The sequence below is a fragment of the Diabrotica virgifera genome, chromosome 6 (genome assembly GCF_917563875.1).
Source record: "Diabrotica virgifera virgifera chromosome 6, PGI_DIABVI_V3a".
Lineage (NCBI taxonomy): Eukaryota > Metazoa > Arthropoda > Insecta > Coleoptera > Chrysomelidae > Diabrotica > Diabrotica virgifera.
The window spans coordinates 118,949,066-118,957,297 of record NC_065448.1 but is presented as its reverse complement, the minus strand read 5'-3'; positions in this window follow the sequence as shown (position 1 = coordinate 118,957,297).

Below are 8,232 nucleotides of genomic sequence, written 5' to 3'. Positions count from 1 at the left end.
TTTCAGATACAAGTATAATTTCAGTGTTTTTCTAGATAAGCTTCTCCACATCTTCAATAAGGCATTTCCTTTAATTCCTATTAAGCCAAAACATCGGAAACCTTGGGTTACGAAAGGTATTCGCATATCAGCTAAGAATATGCGTTCACTACTATACATCAAGAAATTTACTACCAATATTGCTGTCACTGAATATATCATGAAGTACAGGACAACATATCTAAAACTTGTCAGGTCAGCTAAAAAAGCCTATTATCAAAATCGTCTGGGAAGCTCTAAAAGTGTTGCAAAAGAAACTTGGTCTATAATAAACGATCTTCGAAATAAAACTCACACAGCTCAATCATTTTCCCTTCCAAATCCTGAAAGTCTAAACGACTACTTCGTTAATGTGAGTAAAAATATAACATCAACAATTTTGCCGCAACAAGATCCCATTTCCTATCTTCCTAATTCAAGACAGGTCTCGAATTCATTCTTTTTACGACCAGTCGATAACTCTGAACTTATCCAAACAATCAATAGTATCAAAAGCAAATCATCCTGTAGTACTGATGGACTATCTATAAAAATTTTCTCTAATCTCACGGAAAATGTGTTGGAAATCCTCCTCTCACTAATTAATGATTGCTTCGAAAAAGGTAAATTTCCAGAGTGCCTAAAGACAGCCATTATTATTCCTCTTCATAAGGGTGGCGAAAAATCTGATGCCTGCAACTATAGACCTATTGCCTTACTACCGGTACTCTCCAAAATTATTGATAGACTCATTAAAACTCGACTTATGTCCTTTATCGTTGATAACAACATTTTATCACAAAATCAGTTCGGCTTTTTAACAAATAAATGTACCACTGATGCCATGTTTTCTGCACTACATGAGGTTTAGCCAAGTACTAAACAATAATCTTTATACTGCCACTGTTTTCTGCGACTATGCCAAAGCTTTTGATTGTGTAAATCACGACATCTTGATTACAAAACTAAATTTCTATGGAATTCGAGGTATTTCTTTGAATTGGTTCCAATCCTACTTGAATAATTGGAAACAACTAGTTAGAGCAAATGATACTGACTCTAGTCTCAAAAACATTGTATGTGGAGTACCACAAGGTTCAGTATTGGGTCCTATACTGTTCCACTTGGAGCAACTCAACTATTGCATCTCTTCATGAAACTATAACTTCGGATCTACTGACGATAAAGACCTAGTCTGACTCTAATTTACTCTCTTTTAACGTAAATAAAACAGTAGCATTATCCTATAAAGGAGCTCTTCAACCTTTGCCACTTCATAACAGCCAGATCAGTACCGTTGATTCTGTAAAATTTCTTGGTATTTTTTTAGACAGTAACCTCAAATGGTCCCTTTTTATCGATTCGTTAAGTAAGAAACTCACCTCAGCTTGCTATGCAATACAATCTGTCTCAAAAGAACTCAATTTAGCATCTTCTAAAATAACATATTTTTCGTTGTTCGAGTATCATCTTCGATATGGTCTTCCTTTTTGGGGTTCTAGTACAGCTGCTCAATTTGATGTCATTTTTAGATTGCAAAAAAGAGCAATAAGATATTTGTTTGGCCTCAGAAGATATACACATTGCAGAAGTTACTTCAGAGATCACGAAATTTTAACACTTCCATCTTTATATATTCTATAAACGGTTTGTTTAATTCGTAAACACCTTCATGTCTTTCCATCAAGGCCCAATTGTCTTTACTCCACCAGAAATTCAATCTTTGATATTTATTTACCGATTCCATCCACTGAGTTAGTAAAGAAATCTATATTATATTCCGCAAAGAAACTGTACAATCATCTTCCGTTACAACTTAAATCTGCAACATCTTTCCCTAAGTTCCGTAAAATGACAAAAGCCTATCTATCCAAAAGACCATATTATTCAATAGAAGAATTTCTTAATGAATAACTAAGAAAATTGGGTTCCATGCGCAGTAGCATAAACTTGTCAGTTCCTTATGTTGTACCTATTTTATTTTATTTGTTGTATGTTCAACTTGCAATTTATATATATTTTGCAATAAATTGTTTTTGTCTTGGCTTTTATATCTTATACTGTACATTATTGAATATTTGTCTAATTTTAGTAAATTGTAGTTGTTATTTGTTATTTATATTATGTTTTTCTTTTGACTGTATGTAAGCTTTGTCCATAAAATTGTAAAAATTTTCAGTGACAATAAAGCATATTTCTATTCTATTCTATTCTATTATGTGGCTTAGTCCACTTTGGCAGATAGTTCAATTATTGTTTACTGTGGGTTGGTTCGATATAAATTACACGTGTTTATGTGTAGGTATTAATATTTTGACTATTTAGTAGCATTACATTTGAAAAGTATAAAGTATGGCATTACCTAGTTGTTCGTATGTGTCTGTAGAAACCCATTCTAGACTTCTGCAAAACTTGCGATTCTTTAGGAATAAAATAAAATATGAAGTAGATCAAACAAAACTGAATGAATTAACTTTTAAACTAGAACTTCACCTGCGCAAAGCTCAACAACTACGGGATGCTATGGATCAGGTTGCAAAAATTCCATCGAAAGAAGATGTTACAGTTACCGCCTCTGATCTTATGAAAACCCTATCTACACCCGTCATCGCTACAGGTATAACTTATTATAAGAGGCAATTATGAACATTCTGTCTGGGACTTCATAATTTTCAGAACAATAAAGACACCACGTTTATATAGGATGCATCGATTACATCTTTTGGAGCCCAAGAGATGGGATCATGCCTGATATACTATATTACTTTAAAATGTTCATTAGCAGCGCACGATGAAATTCCCATAGTAACTATGGGAATTGTTGATATTTAATAACTGTTGATAAAAATTTTGAATAAAGTTTTCAATACTTAACAAATTATGATTTTTTAAGTTAGTCTATGCCGTAAAATGTTTATTTTGTAATAAAATTATATTGAAATTAAAATATTTGTATTATTTGGTTTTGGTCCACTACAAAACAAAAACTTTTAATAAAGTCAGAGAGGATCAAGCCACAAAAACTTCTTCTTTCTTGCAAATTGTGATATATTTTTAATGTTGTAGTAAAATGTTACCTTTTCTTATGATTTTACCAGCATTAAAAAAATTATGAAAAATAGAACATTTCTTAAACGCATTTATCTTCAATGAAGTTATTATGTGGATGGTCCGCTCTGGTTCTCAATGCCTCGATGAGCTTTTACCACTCAGGTTATATTATTTTCTTTTTATGGCTGCTTAAGTAGTTAATGTCTTGTTCTTCAATCCTACTTTTTTCAATTCTACTTATTTTAACTTGTTTTATAGCAAATGTTTTAATAAATATATTTTTTACCATACTTCTAGAGCTTTAGTGTTAGCTTTCCTTAGTATTTGTTTTTCACTTCGTGGATTTCTCATGATTATTGCTAATAAATAATTAAAACTTTCTGCTCTTCAAATCTCTATAATTTTTATTTTTAAATTTTTATTACCAATTTTTTGTTTTACCACAAATTTAATTTTTTCTTTAGTTTTGTTTAATTCCTTGTATATAAATGGTAACAGGTAGTTATTTTTAGTCAAACCATTTTAGTACGTTTTTTTTCTGAAATACATTTTGATTGGTATTATCACAAAATAACACACCAAACCAGTCAGAATTTAATACGCCTAAGTAATACCGTGACACTCAAACAATTTTCTTCAACCACACATTTGCTCTGACCTACAAGATCTAGGCCAAGTAGGTCGTTTTTTGAAAAGACATACATAACCTAACAAAACCAGGTAATAAAATTTTCCCAGAGGTTTTAGAATAATTTTTTTGGGAAATTGCAACGTCAAACATTAGTTAATTAAAAATATAATTTTCATTATACGAATAATCGTGGCTTCGCTGCATCTCATATAAATACTTAACTTAGACATACCACAAGAAAGCAGGTTCACAACCACGTTTGAATTCATTTTTATTCAGATTATGTAATAAACTGTAAATTCCGTTTAACATTTTTAGTCTAGTAACAGAAAATTACAATCGATGTAAATCAATATGTAGATTTGTACAGGTTGAAACAAATTTTATATCAAAGTTTAGGTGGGCACATAAGATATTTTCAAGAAAGTATCCAAATTGTACAAGGGGATCATTGTTTAAATAATTAAAAAGGGGTCATTTTTGCAAAAAAAATATTTTTTAACTGCTGAGGTCATCCAATTACTAATGAAGGTCTATAGGATTGTTTTATGCAAATTTGAAGGGCAAATCTTTCACATAAGACTTTCTAAGTTAAATTTGACCCACTATTTATTTAAATAATTATACATAAAACTTTAAAAACAAATTTGCAAAAAATTATTTTTAGCGTTTTAAATAAGCAATATAAAATATCCTATTTTACAGAAGAAGTTGCGCTATGTGATCAGTAGTAACAAAGAAAAAATTGGTCAAAAATATTTATCATTTTTTGAGATATTGAATTTGTTTATTAAATGTTACTCTATTTTCAATTGCAAAAACGCGGTGGTTGCCAAAGGAATATTTACCTGTATTAAATCTTATTATTTTTATTTTTATGTATATTTTCAATAAATGTATTGATAAATTCAAATTTCAATTAAACTTCCCCCTAAAATGGCATTTGAAAATTATTAAACTTTGTTTATAATTTGTTTTTTAATTACGTCGCGGGGATTAAATATTTGGAAATGCCGTTTCGATAATTCTGTTCCTGCGAATTTTTCACTAATTAACAAGTTTTTTGTCTTTTTTCCTCTTATTTTTTTTTTCTTGGAGTTATATTACTACGGGCCCTTTAGGGTAAAATTTCATTAAGAATGTCGAATCTTTAAGTTGTAGATTCTAGACCTAAAAATATTAAGATTGGTCTAAAATCACTTAAATAAAATGTGGCGACTTACTGAGTTAAACTTACTGGGTGTTTTATTTAAAAATTTAAAAATTATTTTTACCAAGTACTTTCAAACTATTTGACGTATCCTTATCATACTTGGCAGAAAGTGTGGGTACTATACATTCTACTAAATTGTGATAAATAAAAGTTTCTAGCTACTACCAGAGGCGTATGCCGGGGGATAGTTGATGGTTGACCCTTCCCAAATTCTACGCCACTGAGGGAATTACTATTTAACGAAATTTTTCGATTCTCCAATACTTTCTATGTAAATAATGTACGCTTTGCTGGTAACGATTAAGTCATTAGTTTTCGAGATATTGGACGTTAAAAATGAAACGGCATAGTTATTGTGAATCATTCATTCATTCATTTTAAAATTCCAATATCTCTCAAACTGATAACTTTATCGATACCAATAAAGTTATTTACATACAAAGTATTGGAGAATCGAAAAATTTCGCTAAAATAGTAATTCACTCAGTAGCGTAGAATTTCGGAAGAGTCAATAATTCACTATCCCCTGTCTTACGCCTCTGGCACTAGCTAGAAACGTTTATTAATCACAGTTTAGTAGGGTGTCTAATAGCCACACTTTCTGCCAAATATGATAAGGATACATCAAAAAGTTTTAAAGTACTTGGTAACAATAATTTTTAAATTTTTAAATAAAACACCCTGTAACTCAGTAAGTAGCCACATTTTATTTAAGAGATTTTAGTTAAATCTTAATATTTTTAGGTCTAAAATCTACAACTCAGAGATTCGACATTCGACAAATTAAATTTAACCCTAAAAGGGCCCGTAGTAATATAATTAAAAAAAAAAGAAGAATAAAAAACGACAAAAAATGTTGTTCATTAGTAAAAAATTCACAGGAACCCAATTATCGAAACGGCATTTCAAAATACTTAATGCCGCGACATTATTAAAAAAAACTTATAAATAATTTTGAAATGCCATTTTAGGGATGAGTTTAATTCAAATTTATCGAAATATACATAAAAATAAAAATAATAAGATTTAATGCAGGTGAATATTTCTTTGACAGCAACCGCGTTTTTTCAATTGAAAATATAGTAACATTTAATAAACAATTTGAATATCTCAAAAAATATTAAATATTTTTCGACCATTTTTTTTGCTTAATACTGGTAACATAGCGCAACTTAGTCTGTAAAATAAGATATTTTATAGTGCTTACTTAAAACGTTAAAAATAATTTTTTGCAAACTTGTTTATAAAGATTTACATACAATTATTTAAATAAATAGGGGGCCAAATTTAATTTAGTAAGTCTTATGTGAAATATTTACCCTTCAACTTTGCAGGACTATATCCCATAGGCCTTCATTAATAAGTGAATTACCTCAGCAGTAAAAAAAGAATTTTTTTTTTGCAAAAATGACCCCTTTTTAATTTTTTAAACAATGATCCCCTTGTATGATTTGGACACTTTCTTGAAAATATCTTTTATACCCACCTAAATTTTGATATAAAATTTGTTTTAACCTGTACGAATTTACATTGTGCCTTTTTTTGTTTTATTAGGCTCTTTATGTTTTGTGTATTTATTAATGTACTCATATTATTTCCACTGTGGTTGGTCGTTGTGGAGTCGTTTTTGCATAATAAATATTTAAGCTCACGCGAATGATGCTACCACTCTTATTGTAAATAGTAGGTAAGAAAATTACACAAATGAAACAGATTCATTCCAAAACGAACCGATAAATTTCTAAAATTAACGATTTATACATAAACCCAATTTAATCACACTGCATTAACTGCCATAACGCTAGAATGGGCTAACTATTTCACTAAACCTTTGACCCAGGATTAATGGGCAGTAAATTGTAAAATTAGGCCTTTAGCAGCTCTTCAGTTATATTAATGGGCTATTTTAAAATGTAATGTTAAGCAGTCTTCATTGTAGTACATATTGATAGGCGTCTATCTCACTGAGTTTTTATTTTTTATACCATTAACCTTTTTGCATGTACAGAAACTTAATTTTAATATGTGGAAATTATACCTGGTTGCACCAGCAGATCCTAAGCCTAAGACGATAATGAGATTAGAATTAATATAATATAATTATAATATGATACGATAAGAATATTATAATATGATAATAGGTATAATTGATAACAAGGTAAGAATCGAAAATTATGTTGTAACGTAAGAGCAGAGATGGGCATCGACACGTCGACTTTAATTGTCGACACAGACGTGTCGACAATGTCGAGAACGTGTCAACAATGTCGACAATGTCGACAATGTCAGCAACGTGTCCATAATGGAAAAAAGTGAGGTTATGTTATGAAATTATTCAGTTGTAAACTTTGAATGTGATCTGGTATATATGAAACAAGTAGCCGCTGTAACGAAAAAAAAGATTAAGCCGAAAGTCAAGGAATTAATCTTCAACGATGAATTTGTGGATGAGATTCAACAGAACATAGAAATTTATGAACCCATTTGTAATCTGATCAATGTTTGTCAGAAATCTGACACATCTGTAGCAGATGCCGTTCATCTGTGGCTCAATTTGAATCTGCCAGATAACCTTAAAGAAAAATTGAAACACAGACAACAAATGGCGTTAAACGTGTACGCATTAACTGCGTACTATCTGCATCCGAAATATGAAAATTCCAAGCTTACGTCAGAGCACACTGGTATAATAACTCAGTTCTTACTCAGAAAGTTGTGCAATCAGGGCATAGAAGAATGGGACAAATTTAACACTAAATCGGGTAAGTCTTTCAGACAAAATTATCGCTCTTTTGATTTTTAATATATTAGGTTTACAATTTCAGGAATATTCTCAACACTTTGGGAAAAAGGAGTTGAAAAGCCTCTAGTATTTTGGCGAGTGGTCAAACTGGAATGCCCAATTCTTGCTAAAATGGCTCTCAGACTTCTAAAAATGCCAGCCTCCTCAGCTCAAATCGAGAGACTCTTTTCAAATTGGGGACACATTCACAGTCTGATAAGAAATAGATTAACGTTCACTAATTCCAAGAAATTGGTACATATTTATGTTTCATTAAAAGGAAAATATCATCCTGATAAAAATAGTTATGACCTGGACGAGGAAGAAATTGTAGATATGGACGGGGAAAGTACAACTATTTGATGTATTATTGGTTAAATGTTTTCTTTGGTTAAAAATTAGCAAAACCGCAAAATGTTGTAATGTTTTTATTATGCAGTCTCTGCCAAAGCACGAAGAGATTCAACACTGTTTCAGTAATTATTATACTATAATTATTATAATAAAGAGTTAGTAAAATTAAAAAAAAAAGTAAAC